Raw genomic sequence first — 23,055 nt, forward strand, 5'->3', positions numbered from 1 at the left:
CTAAAGGCTCCCAAATTTGATCGTCATATATTCCCGGAACCCATATCTTATTTCTACACCCATCTTTAAGTTAATCATCATTATTCCATTTGGGTGGAAAGCAAGATGAATTCTCAATGAAGTGTCTAACTATCCTCCTAGACCCATCTACTTGAGCACTAGTCCAACCTTTGCATCTAATCCTTGAAGTATCAACCATTATGAACCTTGATTTGCAACGTCAACCACAAAACACCCTCCTTTTACGCTTCATCTCGCAAAGTGTCCTAAGTTGACCATCCGTTCCAAACAAGCCAAACTCAAGTGGGATAATAAGGCTAATATAAATGAGTTTTACCCACTCAAATGAAGGAATAGATGACAACCTAGGTAAAGAATCTTCTAAGGATCTTGACAAAGCGTGTTCAACTCCCGTCCTTCTTTTTTCTAAGGACTTCCACCTCTTCACAAGATTTATCAAATTTAATCCTTTGTTCATCAATTTGAGAAGGTTCTTCAAGCTCAAAGGATTCTTCACCACTAAGACTTGATGCTTGATCTTAATTGCCAAGGGAACTTAATTCTTCCACTATCCCATCCAATTCTTCATATGGGATATGCCTTGGAAGTTGTGCACATTCCTCCTTAACATCAAATTCGATCTTCTTGGAGGGATTTTCTTCAACTTTGAGTTCCCATGGAGGTTCCGCATCTCCTAAGTCCTCAACCAATTCTTCCTCTTTTTCAAGAATCAAAGCTTCCTCCAATTGTTCCAACACAAAGCAACATTCCTCATTTTCCACCGGAATTTCCAATCTCTCCTTCATGCTATGCACTTCATTTGATTTCCCACATGTAGCCATGGGAGTGCTTTGAGTGTTCAAGCATTGGGAGGCTAATCGGTTTACGACCTCGACCAAGGCGGCCGTGAAATATAGTACATCCCTTTGCATCTGTTCTTGCCCTTGAAGATTAAGACCAAGGGTTTCATTTGTTGGAGATTGGGGTGGATGGAAGGGTTCATTATCAATAATCATGGAGAAAAGATTCGTAATAGGAAGGTGGTTTATCATAGTAAGGATGTGGTGGTTGATGCGTGAGCATCTTTTCAATCTTTTCCTAGTGAATTTGCATTAAAATTATTAAATTTAATAAAGAATTAATTATATTTTAGTTACTATGGATGCTACTTTGAGTCGTGTGAAATTATGTTTATTTTAGGTAGCATTCGGATGAATTTGATGGAGTTTCCGCAGAAAAACAGAAGAAGGCGAATGATGCTGTTAATCTTGACCTCTCCGAACTCAAACCTGAATAACTCGAGCTACAGAGGTCCAATGGATGTAACTTTAGTGGCATTGAAAAGATAACTTCCAGAGCTTTCCAACGATATATAATAGTTTACACTTCTCTCCCACCAATTCGGCCAAGGTTGCGCCTAACTTGAGAATCTTAAGTTAGGCGCAAGACAACAACAACAACACGCAACCATAGGCGTGACTCCTCAAGTAAGGCGCAATGAACCCCCAAGTTAGGCACAAGACAACAACAACAACATGCAACCATAGGCGTGACTCCTCAAGTAAGGCACAATGAACCCCCAAGTTAGGCGCAGCACATGAGGGCAACACACTCTTTCTCACTGCATCCCTCAAGTAAGGCGTGACTTGTTGCCAAGTTAGGCGTGGTCCTCAGTAAAGTTTAGTGGTCCCCGCGTTTACAAGAATCGCGCAGATTGTTTAATTAATTCTGATTTAAACTTTATTTTTTTATTTAAAAATAGAAAAAGATATTATTTTAGTTTTAGAAAATAGATTTGAAAATTTATTAGGATTAGATTTAAAAGGAAAAAGAAACTTCTCTTTTGGGGGACCTCATTCTGTAAATTACAGTTTACCTGAATCCTAGTTTTTCTCTCTTAACCATGAGCAACTAAACCTCCACTGTTAAGGTTAGGAGCTCTGTCTATTATATGGATTGATTCTATTGTTTTTCTATTTGAATTCATGTACTGATTTGTAATTCAAGAATTGTTTTCGTTCTTTATCTTATGAATTTGGGTGGAACGGAAGTATGACCCTTGTTCTAATTGAGTTCTTGTATAACTTGGAAAAGCTAGTTACTTGAACAACAGCTTGAAAATATATTCTCCTAAATTTCTAATTATCTGGACTTAACCGGATACGTGACATATAATCCTCTTATATTTGGGTAATTAGGATTTCTATGGCATATAAACTAGAATTGTACTTCACCCTCTAATTGGAATTAAGTGACCAAAAAATTGGCGGTTGATGAATTTTAGAGGATTGGTGGACGAAATTGTATCTCTTTATGGAATATGATAATAGAGCCTTCGTCCAACTAACCAGCAAGTGCACTGGGTCGTCCAAGTAATACCTTACGTGAGTAAGGGTCGATCCCACGGAGATTATTGGTTTGAAGCAATCAATACTTATTTTATTAATCTTAGTCAGGAGGCTAAAGAAGTTATTTGGATTTATTTGTAAAAAGCCAAACTACAAATTTCATAAAATTGTAAGTTAAAATAATAGAGTTACTTGTTGTGCAGTAATGAGAAACATGTTGGAATTTTGGAGATGCTTTGTCCTTTGAACTTCAACTCTTCCTTGAAATCCTCTTTCTCACACGCAAGTTCCTTCCATGGCAAGCTCTATGTAGGGTGTCACCGTTGTCAGTGGCTACTTCCCATCCTCTCAGTGAAAATGTTCCTATGCTCTGTCACAGCACGGCTAATCATCTGTCGGTTCTCAATCAGGTTGGAATAGAATCCATTGATTCTTTTGCGTCTGTCACTAACGCCCAGCCCTCAGGAGTTTGAAGCACGTCACAGTCATTCAATCCCGGAATCCTACTCGGAATACCACAGACAAGGTTTAGACTTTCCAGATTCTCATGAATGCCGCCATCAATCCGGCTTATACCACGAAGATTCTGTTGGGGAATCTAAGAGATATTCATTCAATCTGATGTAGAACGGAGGTGGTTGTCAGGCACACGTTCATGGATTGAGGAAGGTGATGAGTGTCACGGATCATCACCTTCTTCACAATTAAGCGCGAATAAACATCTTAGATAAGAACAAGCGTGTTTGAATGGAAAACAAAGGAATTGTATTAAATCATCGAGACGCTGCAGAGCTCCTCACCCCCAACAATGGAGTTTAGAGACTCATGCCATCACAAAGTATATAATTCAGATCTGAAAATGTCATGAGGTACAAGAAATGTCTGTAAAAGTTGTTTAAATAGTAAACTAGTACCCTAGGTTTACAAAAAATGAATAAACTAAGATAATTGGTGCAGAAATCCACTTCTGGGGCCCACTTGGTGTGTGCTGGGGCTGAGACTAAAGCTTTCCACGTGTGGAGGCCCTTCTTGGCGTCAAACTCCAGGTTATGACGTGTTTTGGGCGTTCAACTCCGGATCATGACGTTTTTCTGGCGTTTAACTCCAGACAGCAGCATGAACTTGGCGTTTAACGCCAAGTTACGTCGTCTATCCTCGTGCAAAGTATGGACTATTATATATTGCTGGAAAGCCCTGGATGTCTATTTTCCAACGCCGTTGAGAGCGCGCCAATTGGACTCCTGTAGCTCCAGAAAATCCATTTCGAGTGCAGGGAGGTCAGGATCCAAACAGCATCAGCAGTCCTTTTTCAGCCTAAGTCAGATTTTTGCTCAGCTCCCTCAATTTCAGCCAGAAAATACCTGAAATCACAGAAAAACACACAAACTCATAGTAAAGTCCAGAAATATGATTTTTGCCTAAAAACTAATAATATTCTACTAAAAATTAACTGAAACATGCTAAAATCTACATGAAATTACCCCCAAAAAGCGTATAAAATATCCGCTCATCACAACACCAAACTTAAACTGTTGCTTGTCCTCAAGCAACTAGATGAATAAAATAGGTTCTAACAGAAATAAAGAAGTAATAATATTCTCGAGTTTTAAATGAGGCTCAGATTCTTATTAGATGAGCGGGGCTTGTAGCTTTTTGTCTCTGAATAGTTTTGGCATCTCCCTGTATCTTTAAATTTTCAGAATGATTGGCATCCTTAGGAACTCAGAATTCAGATAGTATTATTGACTCTCCTAGTGTAGTATGTTGATTCTTGAACACAGTTATTTTATGAGTCTTGGCTGTGGCCCTAAGCACTTTGTCTTCCAGTATTACCACCGGATACATAAATGCCACAGACACATAACTGGGTGAACCTTTTCAGATTATGACTCAGCTTTGCTAGAGTCCCCAGTCAGTGGTGTCCAGAGCTCTTAAGCACACTCTTTTGCTTTGGATCACGACTTTAACCACTCAGTCTCAAGTTTTTCACTTGGACCTTCATGACACAAGCATATGGTCAGGGACAGCTTGGTTTAGCCGCTTAGGCCTGGATTTTTATTTCCTTGGGCCCTCCTATCCATTGATGCTCAAAGCCTTGGATCCTTTTTACTCTTGGCTAGTGCTCATGGCTTGTGAATATTGTATATTTTTTTTTTGACTGCTTTTTCTTGCTTCAAGAATCAATTTCATGATCTTTCAGATCATCAACAATATTTTTCGTGTTCCTCATTCTTTCAGGAGCCAATATTCATCAAATTCAAAGTACATATTATGCACTGTTCAAGCATTCATTCAGAGAACAAAAAGTATTGCCACCACATATAATTAATTATAAATTTTTATTATTAAGAACTCGAAAAATATAAATTACTTCTTTATTCTAAAAGAAAATCTACTACTTTATTCATGCCTAATGATGATGAGAAAAATAAATTGTAGCTTAGTTGGAAATAAAATCAAAATAGACATCCTAATTACTACTAAATATCTTCTAAGGTCAATTTCTAAAAGGAATAATTATTACTAAGTTAAAACAGAAAAATTGGAACTCAGCAACCTGTTGTTTTGAGGAGTGGATGCTCCTCTAATTCTTTGGGGTGTGGTTCAAGGATTAATTTTTGGCGCTTCAGCTCCCTTAGATCACGCCCTTGCTCCTCCTGTTCCTTGAGCAGTTTGCAAATCATGCTACCTTGATTATTCTGTTCTTCCTTTATTTGATCCATAGCTTCTTGCAATCTGGAAATAGAAGCCTCAAGCTGTTCCCAATATTCAAATTGGGGCAGTTCTGGGAGGGCTTCTTGTGCTCTCCTTCTGGCAGAATCCTCTTGTTGCTGTTGCCTGACCATTGATGTTCCAGTAATGGGCTTTTCAATTAGGATATATTCAGTTATTCCCATCTTTACTCCAGCATCTTTGCAAAGCATAGAAACTAGGCTTGGATAAGCCAATTTAGCGTCCTTAGAATTCCTGTTTGCTATTTTACACAGCTCACAGGAGATCAGCTGATGGACTTCCACTTCTTTTCCCAACATGATGCAGTGAATCATGACAGCTCTTTTGATGGTAACTTCAGAATGGTTGCTGGTGGGCAATATGGAACGACTAATAAAATCCAGCCAGCCTCTGGCTACTGGTTTTAGATCTTCTCTTTTGAGTTGAACTGGGATGCCGGTTGTACTGGTAGTCCACTTGGCTCCAGGGATGCATATATCCTCCAGAACCTTGTCCAACCCTTTATTGACCCTCATCATTCTCCTATTAAAGGAGTCTGGGTCATCTTTCAGTTGAGGAATCTTGAATATCTCCCTGATCTTGTCAGAATTGGTATGAATGATCTTTCCTCTGACTAAGGTCTTATGGTCAAAGAGAGCAGCTCCAATGATTCTTTGCCTTTCTGTCTGCCATAGATTAGCATAGAATTCCTGAACCATATTCTTCCCCACTTTCGTTTCAGGATTGGCCAGAATTTCCCAATTCCTGTTTCGAATTTGCTCTTGGATCTCCGGATATTCATCTTCTTTCAGATCAAATCTGACTTCCGGGATCACTGATCTGTGACTCATTATCTTGTAGTAATGGTCTGAATGTTCTTTAGTTAAGAACTTCCCTTGATTCCAAAGTGGCTTTGGAGCGCTTTCTTTCTTCCCTCTTGGGGTGGTTTGCTTTCCTTTAGGAGCCATGATCTTAAGTGAGTATATTTTTGTGATCACGGATAAGCACACCAAACTTAGAGTTTTGCTTGTCCTCAAGCAAAGGAGAAGAAAGAAGAGGGATAGAAGGAGAGCAAGTGTTGGATGAAGATGAGGAGGAGGAGGCCGAATATAATATAAAGGGATGGGTGGGGTGGGAAATTTTCGAAAAAAGAGAAAGAGATAAGATAAAAGATATGATTTTAAAAATTATGATCAGAAAAAGATATAATTTTAAAACGGAAAAGATATGAATCATAATTTAAAAGATAATTTTGAAATTTAATTGTGAAGAGGATTTTTTTTTAAAAGGAATTATTGATGTGTTGGAAACAAATTTGAAAAGATGATGGCTTGAATTGGAAAGCCATTTGGCTTTATGGATTAAGATATATTTAATATTTTTGAAAAAGGGATTTTAGAAATTAGGATAAAAACTTTTGGAATTGAAAGTGATAATTTAAAATATGTTTATGCAAGAAATCATGAATTGAAACATAAAAATTTTGAAAAATTGCAAAGAAAAACGAAATTGTACCTCCTCCCACCATCCTGGCGTTAAACGCCCACATGGTGCATGGTTTGGGCGTTTAACGCCCACATGTTGCTTCTCCTGGGAGTTCAATGCCCCTGTGATGCTTCTTTCTGGCGTTGAACGCCAGGAAGTCCTTCTTTACTGGGCGTTTTTCTAAACGCCCAGAATGCTAGCAGATTGGCGTTAAACGCCCAGAAGGTGCATCTTTCTAGCGTTTAACGCCCAGAAGATGCTCCTTTCTGGCGTTTAACGCCCAGAAGGCTACCCTTACTGGCGTTAAACGCCCAGTGGGTGCTTCTTTTGGGTGTTTAATGCCCAAAGTGTTTCTTACTGGCTTTTTCATGCCAGGGAGCTTCCAAATTTCTCTGTAACTCTTGGGACTTCAATAAATTTTGCTATTTCACCTTTTGAAGATACTTAGACCTAAACCTGTAAAGAAAGAAAATTTATTTAATTAGTAATTAAACTTTGTACATGGCTGGGTTGCCTCCCAGCAAGCGCTTCTTTAATGTCATTAGCTGGACTATCACTGATCTTCAATTAAGTCTCAGTCTTGAGCATTCTTGCTCGAGATTACCTTCAAGATAGTGTTTAACTCTTTGTCCATTAACAATGAACTTTTTGTTAGAGTCACTATCCTGAAGTTCTATGTATCCATATGGTGATACGCTTGTGATTACATATGGACCTCTCCACCGGGATTTTAATTTCCCAGGGAATAATTTGAGCCTTGAATTAAATAGCAGAACTTTCTGTCCTGGCTCAAAGACTCTGGATGACAATTTCTTATCATGCCATCTTTTTGCTTTCTCTTTGTAAATTTTTGCATTTTCGAAAGCATTGAGTCTAAATTCCTCTAGCTCATTTAACTGGAGTAATCGTTTTTCTCCAGCTAACTTGGCATCAAGGTTCAGGAATCTGGTTGCCCAATAGGCCTTGTGTTCCAGTTCTACTGGCAAGTGACATGCCTTTCCATACACCAGCTGGTATGGAGAGGTCCCTATAGGGGTCTTAAATGCTGTTCTGTATGCCCATAGAGCATCATCCAAGCTTCTTGCCCAATCCTTTCTACGGTTAATTACAGTCCGTTCCAGGATTCTTTTAAGTTCTCTATTTGAGACTTCAGCCTGCCCATTAGTTTGTGGGTGATATGGAGTAGCCACCCTGTGGTTGACTCCATAACGTACTAGAGCAGAGTAGAGCTGTTTATTACAGAAATGAGTGCCCCCATCACTGATTAACACTCTAGGGATACCAAATCTGCTGAAGATATATTTCTGGAGGAATTTTAACACTGTTTTAGTGTCATTAGTGGGTGTTGCAATAGCCTCCACCCATTTGGATACATAATCCACTGCCACCAGAATATAGGTGTTTGAGTATGATGGTGGGAAAGGTCCCATGAAGTCAATGCCCCATACATCAAACAACTCAATCTCCAAGATTCCTTGTTGAGGCATGGCATAACTGTGAGGCAGGTTGCCTGATCTTTGGCAACTATCACAGTTAAGCACAAATGCTCGGGAGTCTTTATAAAGAGTAGGCCAGTAGAAGCCACTTTGGAGGACTCTTGTGGCTGTTCGTTCACTTCCAAAATGTCCTCCATACTGTGATCCATGGCAATGCCACAGGATCTTCTGTGCTTCTTCTTTAGGCACACATCTACGGATTACTCCGTCTGCACATCTCTTAAAGAGATATGGTTCATCCCAAAGATAGTACTTTGCATCTGTGATTAATTTCTTTGATTGCATCTTACTGTACTCTTTGGGTATGAATCTTACTGCCTTGTAATTTGCAATGTCTGCAAACCATGGCACTTCCTGGATGGCTAGTAGTTGCTCATCCGGAAAGGTTTCAGAAATTTCAGTGAGAGGGAGGGACGCCCCTTCCACTGGTTCTATTCGGGACAGGTGATCTGCTACTTGATTCTCTGTCCCTTTTCTGTCTCTTATTTCTATATCAAACTCTTGCAGAAGCAACACCCATCTGATGAGTCTGGGTTTTGAATCCTGCTTTGTGAGTAGATATTTAAGAGCAGCATGATCAGTGTACACAATCACTTTTGATCCTACTAAGTAGGATCTGAATTTGTCAATGGCGTAAACCACTGCAAGTAGCTCTTTTTCTGTGGTTGTGTAATTCTTCTGTGCATCATTTAGCACACGGCTGGCATAGTAAATGACATGCAGAAGCTTGTCATGCCTTTGTCCCAACACTGCACCAATGGCATGGTCACTAGCATCACACATTAGTTCAAATGGTAATGTCCAGTCTGGTGCAGAGATGATTGGTGCTGTAACCAATTTAGCTTTCAGAGTCTCAAATGCCTGCAGACACTCTTCATCAAAGATGAATGGCGTGTCTGCAGCTAGCAGGTTGCTCAGAGGTTTGGTGATTTTTGAAAAATCTTTTATAAACCTCCTATAGAATCCTGCATGCCCCAGAAAGCTTCTGATTGCCTTAACATTAGCAGGTGGTGGTAATTTTTCAATTACGTCTACCTTAGCTTGGTCCACCTCTATTCCCTTGTTCGAAATTTTGTGCCCAAGGACAATTCCTTCAGTCACCATAAAGTGACATTTTTCCCAGTTTAAAACCAGGTTAGTCTCTTGGCATCTTTTCAGAACAAGTGCTAAATGGTTAAGGCAGGAGCTGAATGAGTCTCCAAATACTGAAAAGTCATCCATGAAGACTTCCAGAAATTTTTCCACCATATCAGAGAAAATTGAGAGCATGCACCTCTGAAAGGTTGCAGGTGCATTACACAGGCCAAATGGCATCCTTCTGTATGCAAATACTCCAGATGGGCATGTGAATGCCGTTTTCTCCTGATCCTGGGGATCTACTGCAATTTGATTATAACCTGAATATCCATCCAAGAAGCAGTAGTATTCATGACCTGCTAGTCTTTCTAGCATCTGGTCTATGAATGGTAAAGGAAAATGATCCTTTCTGGTGGCTGTATTGAGCCTTCTGTAATCAATGCACATACGCCACCCTGTAACTATCCTTGTAGGAACTAGTTCATTTTTTTCATTATGAACCACTGTCATGCCACCCTTCTTAGGGACAACTTGGACAGGGCTCACCCAGGGGCTGTCAGAAATAGGATAAATAATCCCAGCCTCTAGTAATTTAGTGACCTCTTTTTGCACCACTTCTTTCATAGCTGGGTTCAGCCGCCTTTGTGGTTGAACCACTGGCTTGGCGTCATTCTCCAACAAGATTTTGTGCATGCATCTGGCTGGGCTAATGCCCTTAAGATCACTAATGGACCACCCAAGAGCTGTCTTGTGCGTCCTTAGCACTTGAATTAGTGCTTCCTCTTCCTGTGGCTCTAAGGTAGAGCTTATAATTACAGGAAAGGTTTCACCTTCTCCTAGAAATGCATATTTCAGGGATGGTGGTAATGGTTTGAGCTCGGGTTTTGGAGGTTTCTCCTCTTCTTGAGGGATTTTCAGAGGTTCTATTATCTTCTCTGATTCCTCCAAATCAGGCTGAACATCTTTAAAGATGTCCTCCAGCTCTGATTCGAGACTCTCAGCCATATTGACCTCTCTTACCAGAGAGTCAATAATATCAACACTCATGCAGTCATTTGGGGTGTCTGGATGTTGCATGGCTTTAACAACATTCAACTTGAACTCCTCCTCATTGACTCTCAAGGTTACTTCCCCTTTTTGGACATCAATGAGGGTTCGGCCAGTTGCTAGGAAAGGTCTTCCTAGAATGAGAGTTGCACTCTTGTGCTCCTCCATTTCCAGCACCACAAAGTCAGTAGGAAAGGCAAATGGCCCAACCTTGACAATCATGTCTTCAATCACGCCTGATGGGTATTTAATGGAGCCATCAGCAAGTTGAAGACATATCCTGGTTGGTTTGATTTCTTCAGTCAAACCAAGCTTTCTGATAGTAGATGCAGGTATTAGGTTGATACTTGCCCCAAGATCACATAAAGCTTGCTTGGTACAAGTATCCTCTAATGTGCATGGTATCATAAAGCTCCCAGGATCTTTAAGCTTCTCAGGTAAGCTTTTCAGAATGACTGCACTACATTCTTCAGTGAGATAAACCTTTTCAGTTTCCCTCCAATCCTTCTTATGACTTAAGATCTCTTTCATGAACTTAGCATAAGAAGGTATTTGCTCAAGTGCTTCTGCAAACGGAATCTTTATTTCAAGAGTCCTGAGATAGTCTGCAAAGCGGGCAAATTGCTTATCCTGTTCCGCTTGGCGGAGTTTTTGAGGATAAGGCATTTTGGCTTTGTATTCCTCAACCTTAGTTGCTGCAGGTTTATTACCTACAGAAGTGGGTTGGGAAGCCTTTTTAGAAGGGTTGTTATCAGCACTTGTATGTGACTGATCACCCACTGTCATTTGAATGCCAGGTGTGGAAGCTGGAGTGGCGTTAAACGCCACCTCCTTGTTTGTTACTGGCGTTTGAACGCCAGAACCATGTTCTTTTTGGGCGTTCAACGCCAGATCCATGCTTGTTTCTGGCGTTGAATGCCAGGAATGAGCATGGTCTGGGCGTTCAGCGCCAGCTTTATCCCTTTCTGGGCTCTGCCTGTCCTCAGAGGGATTTTGAGTAGCTATTTGTTCATTTCCTGTCTTCTTGCTGCTTTGAAGTGAGGTATTTAATGTTCTCCCACTCCTTAATTGAACTGCTTGGCATTCATCTGCTATTTGTTTTGACAGTTGCTTTTCTGTCTGTTTTAATTGAACTTCCATGTTTCTGTTAGCCATTCTTGTTTCCTGTAATATTTCCTTGAATTCGGCTAGCTGCTGAGTTAGAAAGTCTAATTGCTGATTGAATTCATTAGCCTGATCCACCGGACTGAGTTCTGCAGTTACTGTTTTAGCTTCTTCTTTCATGGAAGATTCACTGCTTAGGTACAGATGCTGATTTCTGGCAACTGTATCAATGAGCTCTTGAGCTTCTTCAATTATTTTTCTCATATGTATAGATCCACCAGCTGAGTGGTCTAGAGAAATTTGAGCTTTTTCTGTAAGCCCATAGTAGAAGATGTCTAATTGCACCCATTCTGAAAACATTTCAGAGGGGCATTTTCTTAGCATCTCTCTATATCTCTCCCAAGCATCATAAAGGGATTCATTATCTCCTTGTTTGAAGCCTTGGATGTTTAGCCTTAGCTGTGTCATCCGTTTGGGAGGGAAATAGTGATTCAGGAATTTTTCTGACAGCTGTTTCCATGTTTTTATGCTGTTCTTAGGCTGGTTATTTAACCACCTCTTAGCTTGATCTTTTACAGCAAATGGAAACAGTAATAATCTGTAGACATCCTGGTCCACTTCTTTATCATGTACTGTGTCAGCAATTTGTAAAAATTGTGCCAGAAATTCTGTAGGTTCTTCATGTGGAAGACCAGAATACTGGCAGTTTTGCTGCACCATGATAATGAGCTGAGGATTTAGCTCAAAGCTACTAACTCCAATGGAGGGTATACAGATACTACTCCCATATGAAGCAGTAGTGGGGTTGGCATATGACCCCAGAGTCCTCTTGGACTGTTCATTCATAGGTGCTTCCGTGTTGGAATAAAAGAAAGGATGTATATGTTGATATTATTTATTTTATAAAAAAAATTTAATTTTTTTATAAAATAAAATAAAAACGAAATAAATAAAAGAAAGTGAAAATATTTTGAAATTGAAAATTTAATTTTTATATAAAATTTTCGAAAAAATATAGTTTAAAATTAGTTAGAAAAATAAAAATTTTTTTTTTGAATTTTGAATTTTTTGATGAAAGAGAAAAACACACAAAAGACACAAGACTTAAATTTTTTAGATTTAATGTTCCTTATTTTCGAAAATTTTGGAGGGAAAACACCAAGGAACACCAAACTTAAAAATTTTAAGATCAAGACACAAGAAAAACTCAAGAGCACCTTGAAGATTCACAAGAACACCAAGAACAAAAGGAAGAACACCAAACTTAAAATTTTTAGAAAACTTTAAGAAAATTTTCGAAAATTATAAAAGAGATTAACAAGAAAACACCAAACTTAAAGTTTGGCACAAGATTCAATCCAAGAAAAATTATTTTTGAAAAAGGTTCCAAAGGGTATAACCAATTATCAAGAACAACTTAAAGATCAAGGAAGAACCAAGAACACTAACACGAAATTTTCAAAGAACATATAAAACATGCAATTAACACCAAACTTAGAATAAGACACTATACTCACGAAAAATTAACACTTAATTAAGAAAAATAATATTTTTTTAAAAAGAAATTTTTGAAAATAAACTATCCTATCAAGATTTAATGACTCTTTAACAATAAAAAATAAGAATAAAAATAAAAATAAATTATTCCTAATCTAAGAAATAAAATAAGCCTTCAATTGTCCAAACTCAAATAATCCCCGGCAACGGCGCCAAAAACTTGGTGGACAAAATTGTATCTCTTTATGGAATATGATAATAGAGCCTTCGTCCAACTAACCAGCAAGTGCACTGGGTCGTCCAAGTAATACCTTACGTGAGTAAGGGTCGATCCCACGGAGATTATTGGTTTGAAGCAATCAATACTTATTTTATTAATCTTAGTCAGGAGGCTAAAGAAGTTATTTGGATTTATTTGTAAAAAGCCAAACTACAAATTTCATAAAATTGTAAGTTAAAATAATAGAGTTACTTGTTGTGCAGTAATGAGAAACATCTTGGAGTTTTGGAGATGCTTTGTCCTTTGAACTTCAACTCTTCCTTGAAATCCTCTTTCTCACACGCAAGTTCCTTCCATGGCAAGCTCTATGTAGGGTGTCACCGTTGTCAGTGGCTACTTCCCATCCTCTCAGTGAAAATGTTCCTATGCTCTGTCACAGCACGGCTAATCATCTGTCGGTTCTCAATCAGGTTGGAATAGAATCCATTGATTCTTTTGCGTCTGTCACTAACGCCCAGCCCTCAGGAGTTTGAAGTACGTCACAGTCATTCAATCCCGGAATCCTACTCGAAATACCACAGACAAGGTTTAGACTTTCCGGATTCTCATGAATGCCGCCATCAATCCGGCTTATACCACGAAGATTCTGTTGGGGAATCTAAGAGATATTCATTCAATCTGATGTAGAACGGAGGTGGTTGTCAGGCACACGTTCATGGATTGAGGAAGGTGATGAGTGTCACGGATCATCACCTTCTTCACAATTAAGCGCGAATAAACATCTTAGATAAGAACAAGCGTGTTTGAATGGAAAACAAAGGAATTGTATTAAATCATCGAGACGCTGCAGAGCTCCTCACCCCCAACAATGGAGTTTAGAGACTCATGCCGTCACAAAGTATGTAATTCAGATCTGAAAATGTCATGAGGTACAAGAAATGTCTGTAAAAGTTGTTTAAATAGTAAACTAGTACCCTAGGTTTACAGAAAATGAATAAACTAAGATAATTGGTGCAGAAATCCACTTCTGGGGCCCACTTGGTGTGTGCTGGGGCTGAGACTAAAGCTTTCCACGTGTGGAGGCCCTTCTTGGCGTCAAACTCCAGGTTATGACGTGTTTTGGGCGTTCAACTCCGGATCAAGACGTTTTTCTGGCGTTTAACTCCAGACAGCAGCATGAACTTGGCGTTTAACGCCAAGTTACGTCGTCTATCCTCGCGCAAAGTATGGACTATTATATATTGCTGGAAAGCCCTGGATGTCTACTTTCCAAAGCCGTTGAGAGCGCGCCAATTGGACTCCTGTAGCTCAAGAAAATCCATTTCGAGTGCAGGGAGGTCAGGATCCAACAGCATCAGCAGTCCTTTTTCAGCCTAAGTCAGATTTTTGCTCAGCTCCCTCAATTTCAGCCAGAAAATACCTGAAATCACAGAAAAACACACAAACTCATAGTAAAGTCCAGAAATATGATTTTTGCCTAAAAACTAATAATATTCTACTAAAAATTAACTGAAACATGCTAAAATCTACATGAAATTACCCCCAAAAAGCGTATAAAATATCCGCTCATCAAGGATACTAAAAAGGTCTAAGGAATCAGGGTTTAGTCACATACAGTTTGCCATGAATTAAATCTTGCATGATTCAAATAGTTAGTAAGAAAAGTCAATCCGGAAAATAGATATCTCTGAAGCTTTAACTATTTTCTCCATATATTATTCACAACTTGTTCACTGCTTGCTTTATTAATTTTCTGAATTTACGGTTTGATGCAATTGAGACCCAAACGCTCTTTTCAGTTTGTCTAACTAAGTAATTTAATCCACCATTGTTGTTTAGTCCATCAATCCTCGTGGGATCGACCCTCATTCACATGAGGTACTACTTGGTACAACCCGGTGCACTTGCCAGTTAGTTTGTGGGTTATAAATTTCGCACCAGTGGTTCAATGTTCTCCATTCGTTCTACTTGTTGCACCACTGGTACACGAAAATTACACTCACACTATGTAATTCCGCACAACTAACCAGCAAGTGCACTGGGTCATCCAAGTGATACCTTACGTGAGTAAGGGTCGATCCCACGGAGATTGTTGGCTTAAAGCAAGATATGGTTATCTTATTATTCTTAGTCAGGATACCAATATGGTTCTTTAGTTTCAATTGTAAAAAGTGAGAGAGCATGAAACGAGTAATTGTTACGCAGTAATGGAGAATATGTTGGAGTTTCAGAGATGCTTTGTTCCTTCCATGACAAGCTGTATGTAGGGCATCACCGTTGTCAATGGCTACTTCCCATCCTCTCAGTAAAAATGGTCTAAATGCTCTGTCACAGCACGGCTAATCATCTGTTGGTTCTTGATCATGTCAGAATAGGATCCATTGATCCTTTTGCGTCTGTCACTATGCCCAACACTCGTGAGTTTGAAACTCGTCACAGTCATTCAATCCCTGAATCCTACTCGAAATACCACAGACAAGGTTTAGACTTTCCAGATTCTCAAGAATGCTGCCAATGGAGTCTAGCTTATACCACGAAGACTCTGATTAAGGAATCTAAGAGATACTCATTCAGTCTAATGTAGAACGGAGGTGGTTGTCAGGCACGTGTTCATAGGTTGAGAATAGTGATGAGTGTCACGAATCATCACCTTCTTCATATTGAAGTGCGAATGAACATCTTAGATAGAAACAAGCATGTTTGAATAGAAAACAGAAATAATTGCATTAATTCATCGAGACGCTGCAGAGCTCCTCACCCCCAACAATGGAGTTTAGAGACTCATGCTGTCAAAGAGTACAAAGTTCATATCTAAAATGTCATCAGATACAAAATAAGTCTCTAAAAGTTGTTTAAATACTAAACTAGTAACCTAGGTTTACAGAAAATAAGTAAACTAAGATGAATAGTGCAGAAATCCAATTTTGGGGCCCACTTGGTGTGTGCTGGAACTGAGACTTGAGCTTCTCACGTGCCTGGGCTGTTTCTGGAGTTAAACGTCAGGTTGTAACCTATTTCTGGCGTTTAACTCCAACTTGCAACCTATTTCTGGCGTTCAACGTCAGAATGCAACATGGAACTGGCATTAAATGCCAGTTTATGTCATTTATCTTCGCGCAAAGTATGTACTATTATATATTTCTGGAAAACCCTAGATGTCTACTTTCCAACCCAATTGAGAGCGCGCCAATTGGACTTCTGTAGCTCCAAAAAATCTATTCCGAGTTCAGGGAGGTCAGAATCCAACAGCATCAACAGTCGTTTTCAGCCTGAATAAGATTTTTGCTCAGCTCCCTCAATTTCAGCCAGAAAATACCTAAACTCACAGAAAAATACACAAATTCATAGTAAAGTCCAGAAATATGAATTTTGCCTAAAAACTAATAAAAATATACTAAAAAGTAGCTAGAACCTACTAAAAACTACCTAAAAACAATGCCAAAAAGCGTATAAATTATCCGCTCATCAACCACACACTCCAATCTATTGTTCTCAAGTTGAGATTCTACAATCTCCTTCATACTCCGCTCCTCAGTTACTCTTCCACAATCATCCATGGACATGTTTTGATTGTGGCATGAATCCCATGAGTCCAACTTTTGTTAGATGGTTACTTGAAGCCGATCCATTGATTCCTTTAGGCGATTCCTTAATTCTCATTCCAAATTGCTAACATAAGTGAGATCATAATGTCCTTAGATTGATGGACATGGACATTCTTCCATAGAGGGTTGTGATGGAAAGTAGAATTCATCTTGTGGGTAAAAGTTTTCATGCATCAGAGGTGGTTCATCTTGGTAATAGTATGGAGAAGGTGGTTCTTGGAAGTTTTGATATTGTGGTGGTTCCATATATGGTTCATATGGCTCAAAAGGTGGTTGGTATGGTGGATATGGATTATGATCATATGGAGGTGCTTGGTGAAAAGGGGCTTGTGAGTATGATTGATGACTATGTTGAGGATATGGCTCATAGGTATATGGTGGTGGTTCTTAATAGTCACAAGGAGATTCACCATAACCATTGGATTGATATACATCATGGAATGGCTCTTGTTCATAGTTTATTGGTGGGGGTTGTTGCCAAGAGGATTGATCATATACATATGGCTCCTCCCACTCTTGAGTGTCCTATCCTTGATACATATCCTCATTGAAGCTTCCATTTCCTACAACATAATGAGAACCAAACTCATAGCCAAACTGGTGAGAATTAATAGTAGCAAGAGAAAATAAAAATAAAAACTAGTAACAAATAAAGAGAACAAACTCCTTCAACTACCAAAAACTAACAAAGAAGCAAAAGGTAAACATATTCACAATATTCACATATATACAATAACCAATAGCAAAGCACACAATTGCAACTCCCCAACAACGGCACCATTTTGATGAACGAATTTTTGATGGTATATAATTTCACAAATGAAACCTCGTTGCAAGTATAGTTTCTAAACCAACAAATAATCCTCTCATGCAAAAATTTGGTTGTCACAAGTAATAAACCCCAATAAAAATAATAATCAAAGTATTCAAACCTCGGGTCGTCTCTCAAAGAAATTGCAGGAAAGTGTTCTTGTTATTGGTTATGAGATGTATATTTTGGGGTTTTGGATAAAGGACAAGAAAAGTAAATTGTAAGAATAAAACTAATAGCTAAGAAAGCTCTTAGCAAGGTATGAGAATTAGAAGTCCTATCCTTATTATCATCATCAATTGTGACAACAATTGTTCTTTGCTCCACTTATTTAACCTCTAACTATGAAGGCAAGTCAAGTGAAGATAATCAAATTGGGTCCACAAGTCCTAGTCAAATCCTAGGGAGAGACTAGCTTTAGTGACATGCAAATCAATTAGTAATTTCCAATTATGAATCAACAAATGAGTTTGATAACTCAAGAGTCACTAATTACTCAACTCAAGCCAAGAGGAGAAAAATCTACTCTAATATCCTTCCAAGCATTTAATCAAACACTTGGAAGGTATAAAAGGAAAGTAAAATCAAATTGCAAGAAAAGTATATCTACACTACCTATTGCAAGGAATTAACAATAATAAAGCAAATCAACAATAAAAGAAATCAAACTCAAATTGCATTAAAGGAAAATAAGAGGAACAAGAGTGCATCAATAACAAAGTAAATAAGTACAAAGAGTAAAGTACCAAACTAGAGAGAGGAAGGGTATAAGAACAAGAAATTACAAAGGAAAAGTAAATCAAAGCATGAATTAAACCTAGATCTAAGAAATCCTAATCTAGATCTAACCTAATTCTAGAGAGAAGAGAGAGATTCTCTCTCTAAAAACTAACTAAAACATGATGTAAACTAAACTATGTGCTAATGTGCTAATCCACTAATTGTTCTTTGAATTCTGCCTCTAATAGCCTCAGAAATGAGTTGGATCTGGGCTTGGAAAGCCCAGAAATTGCCCCCAGCGGATTCACTTTAAGTGGGTCACGTGCGAGCACCGACGCGTACACATCTATTGCATTTTCAATCCATGTGTACGCGTCTGCTGCGCGTGCGCGTCGATCTCAGCATCCCAAATCCTTATTTCTTCATGGATTCTCCACTTTGCATGCTTTTCTCTTTGCTCCTTTGAACCATTCCTAGCCTTTTCAACCTCAAATCACTAATAAACGCATCAAGGCATCTAGTAGAATCAAAGGTGAATTAAAATCAACCAATTAAGGGACTAAAAAGTATGTTTTTACACTTAAGCACAACTTAGGAGAAAGTCATGAATCCATACTATTGCATTGAATAAATGTGGGAAAAGTGGCTAAAATCTACCCAAATTAAGTACAAGATGTTCCACGAAATAGTGGTGCATCAGACATACCCTCTAAAATCTGCAAAGTTCTTCGAACTTGCTGGTGTACTGTGCCACAGTCATAAACTCTTGCTTCAGCTGCATGAGTTCCAATTCCCTTGCTTCCCTCATCGACTCTAAAAAGTACTTCTTATAGAACAGAGTTTGAAACAGTTCCCATGGGATGTCCCTATTCTGCGGTTACATCAGTCGGCACTCCCCTTGCCACCAGTGTTGTGCCTTACCTAACAACTGATAGGCTGCAAACTCCAAGAAATGATTCTCTGGAACATGTTGAGCTTGCAACGTACGCTCCATGGCTTGAAACCAGTTATCTGCTTCAGTAAGATCTGTCGATCTCTTAAAACTTGGCGGGTTAACTTTCAGAAAGGTCTCTAACATCATCGGAACACCACCGCCCAAGTCATTTCCCGCACCTTCTCCATTCTCATTGCCGTTATCATTTCCATGTCCTTTTCTTTCCATAGCCTGAGCAGTCGCAGCAGCATTCGCTTACATAGCGTTTGCTAGGTGGGTCATAGCTGCCATAAATTCAACGTGGTTACCGATCGGTTGATCATCCTCACTATCTCTCTGTGTATGGGAACGATCTTGTCCATGAGTAGCCATTCAGGTTCCTGTCCACACCAAACAATCGATATCATGGTGATCAATCTCAATATCTCAAGTCTAGTGCTTCAATTATCCCAAAAAGGCACTCACAAACAAGCATGCTATGCATATCAAGTGGATAACCTAAATAGCATGAAAAAAAATTGACCCAGAGAATGCAATGAAGCACAATTGGTCCATCCTTCAGGCTCACGAGGACGAACTGCTCTGATACCATAAATGTAACACCCTGTTACCCTAAGCCTTACCTCTAGCCGTAAAGCGAAGGATAAAGAAGTGTCATGATAGTTTTAAAACTCATACAGTAATAAATATAGAATGAAATAGTAATACTAGAAGCCCGATGAGGAATAAAAATAAGAGACTACAACATAAAAATAAAAATACAATGATAACAAAAGATCCTTTGCTCTGTCACCATCCACAAACTTACCGAGATGGGTTGCGACTTGTATCTGAAAAGTAACAACAATATATGGTATGAGAACCGGAGGTTCTCAGCATGGTAACAGTACCCAATATATAAGACATAAGGTTCCGAGATGCCAAAGGCAATCCTGAACTTCACATCACAGATACACAAGCTTAACAAATTAAATAACTTAAACTCTAAGCCATAAAGAGGATTATCTAAACTTAGAGAATTTCCAACTAATTCTAATCACATCGCTGTATCTCACAACTTTCGCTAACCTAACCTCTATACGACCCATCGTTACCGCCTCCCGATGTAAAACCCGAGAGATTAGTAAATAATTAGAGAATAAATTAATTATTACTCAAGAAAATTAGAAAATGAATTTTTGTAGTTTAACATGATAGAGAAAATTAAAATAAGAATTTTGACACTATTTTAAAGAATTTGGCTCGAGATTGGGCCAAACGGGTAGAACCAACCCATTGGCCCAATACTTAATGAAGGGAGAGCCCCTTCTTCCCCATTCAGCAAAGAAGGACGCTGAAACATCCAAGGGGAAGAGAAGGGTTCCAAACCCTAACCTCCATTTCAAACCACCATATCTCTCCACTCCGAGATCCGATCGCCGCACCATTTGCACCTACGCGACCACCGCGTCGAACTCTACGAATCTATCGAAATAATTTCATTGGTAAACTTCACTTTCACCCTAGTTGCTCTACCCCTTTTTTATTTTTGAAAATTATTGGAGTGGTGGTGAGATTTTTCTTCTTTGATGTTATATGACCCGATTAGCTTAAGAAAAATATTCACTCTTGCTTATATGATGCTTGGGTAAGGTGAGGATCATAGAACTCTAGCTAATTCTTTGAGTTTGTGTATTGGGTATTAAGTCTTGGATATAGGCATGTGTGGTGATGTTAATTTAGGTATATATGTATATTGGAGTTTGATTTGTGGGCATTGGAGGCTTAATTGGAAGCTTGGGAAGCTGAATTGTGGTGAGGAAGGCTTGTGAGCTTGCCTTGAGGGTTGCCTTGGTTAATACGTAGAAATCAGCCAAGGTATGGTTTAGGTTTCACGTATTTAATATGTAATGTTCTGTGAAAACTTAGGCTAGATGACCATAGGATAGGTTGGAATACAAGTATATGGTTGATGCTTAGCACCCTTAGGGATGATTTTGATAAAAAATTGAGTATTTGTTGGATGATTGTGGTTTATGATGATAATAGGAGGCTAAGTGATGAGTTGATGATAAACAACATGATGATATGAATATATATGGAAACATGATGATATAAATACATAATGAGTAAGTGGATTGGAATCTTGTTGGTTTAAAAATGAGAAATTTATGTGTGAAATTGTGATATATTGAAGTATAATTGAATGTGGTATGAAGTGGGAGTTTTATTGCTGTGTTGGTGTGTTATAATATGTTGTTAAGCTAAATATATAGGAAGTGGGATTTATGTTTGGTTTGTAATGAAAATTGAGGTTTGAGGTGTTTGTGAAAAACTAATTTTTAGCCAAATTTCGGTGAGCCATAACTTGGCTTCCGACCCCCAAGTTATTTCAAACTTTTTCAAATGAAAATTGCGTCTATGAAGTTTACGCCGTTCAAAGAACGGATGAAAAATATTTTAAAATGAAAAAGTTATGCACATCAGAAGTTTGGAGTGCAAAGCTGAAAATTCTGCAGCATTCAGCATTTTTGCTGTTCTACATAACTCGCATACGCGACCACCTGCACGCGACGCGACCAACCGTTTCGGGTTAGGTATCTCGCGTATGCGAGCAGAATGCTTGTGCACACGAGCATAGAAAATTGTATTACCACGCGTACATGTGACCTTTTAGAAATGCACTCCCATGCGTACGCATGGCCCACGTGTACGTGTGACCCCTGTTTTCAGCAAATAAGATTTTTGTATTTTAAACATGAATTTAAACCTCTAAACCTCTATTTTCACTCTTTTACCCTTAGATCTCAGTATTAATCCTAGTAATAGGATGAAGCTAGGAAATGGTGGAAACTTGTGGGTGAAGTAAACTTTGAAATGACAAATTAAAAATGAAAAGTGCGAAGATGTGATTGAATTAGAACTTAGGAGTGAATGTTGAGACCGGCAATGACTGGTATGGTCGCTTTGGTCGAGATGGCAAGGTTTGGGGTAGGAACCCGCTTGCGTGTTAAATTGAAAATGTGTTCGGATGGCAAGTTGAGGACGGAAGTTCTCTCTCTTGTCGTGATGAGGATGTGGGGAAGGTGGAAAGGCACTCTCCTTTGTATTGTTTCCCCCACATTCTTTTCTAGTTGTAAGGTGGAAAGGCACACTCCTTTGCATCCAAAAGTATTGCTCTAAGAAAATCAACGTCTCAATGGTTATAGTTAGGATTCATATGCGATACCAGTTTAGGCTCGAGTTTATTTTAAAAAAAGGCATTAAGATCGAAAGACGAATGAACAATACGAACGGTGTTCATGAGAAATCAGTAGGAAAATCTTGTGTACGGTCAAACAGAGTTGTACCGAAATATTGGAATGCACGAGGAGAAGAACTAAGGTGCATCTCAAGAAAAAGAGTTTGAATCAAGGACCTTTGGTAGGAAGAATAGAGCGTATAGAGTCAAAGAAGTCTCAACTGATTTAGAAGAGCACGATTTGCGAATACGAACAACCCTACTCATTGCAAGACGTGATTATACCAAGACAAGCTCAAACTCATTCTAGAAGAAACAAGATTCATGCGTATAGAGAGTAAAACTGGAAAGATGATCAAGTCATTTAAGAAGAACTCCGGATAGAGTTTCAACGAAAGTTTGAAAAGAAATTTGGCACATTCCCTCTCGTATAAAGTCTCTTACCGTTCTCTTCCTTCTTCACTGTCATAATCGGTGCTTCTCACAAGGTAACACTTAGTTGGACAATTCTCTCTTTCAGTACTCTCTTCAACTCAATCCTAAGTTCTACTGATTGTAATGGTGTCTTCGCTTGTAGTGCAATCAACACTGATCCAACTTTTGGCACAAGTCTATCACAAACTCACTTTCTCTTTGAGATGGAAATTCTGGTACACCTTCAAGAGTTGTCTCAAAAACTTTGTCGTAGTAGAAATTTGGTCTCGTCTTCACACGCCTCTTAAAAATTAACAACTAAAGGTTGAATTTGCTCTATTTCTCTTCCTCGAAGTTTTACCGTC

The sequence above is a fragment of the Arachis hypogaea genome, chromosome 2 (genome assembly GCF_003086295.3).
Source record: "Arachis hypogaea cultivar Tifrunner chromosome 2, arahy.Tifrunner.gnm2.J5K5, whole genome shotgun sequence".
Taxonomy (NCBI): domain Eukaryota; kingdom Viridiplantae; phylum Streptophyta; class Magnoliopsida; order Fabales; family Fabaceae; genus Arachis; species Arachis hypogaea.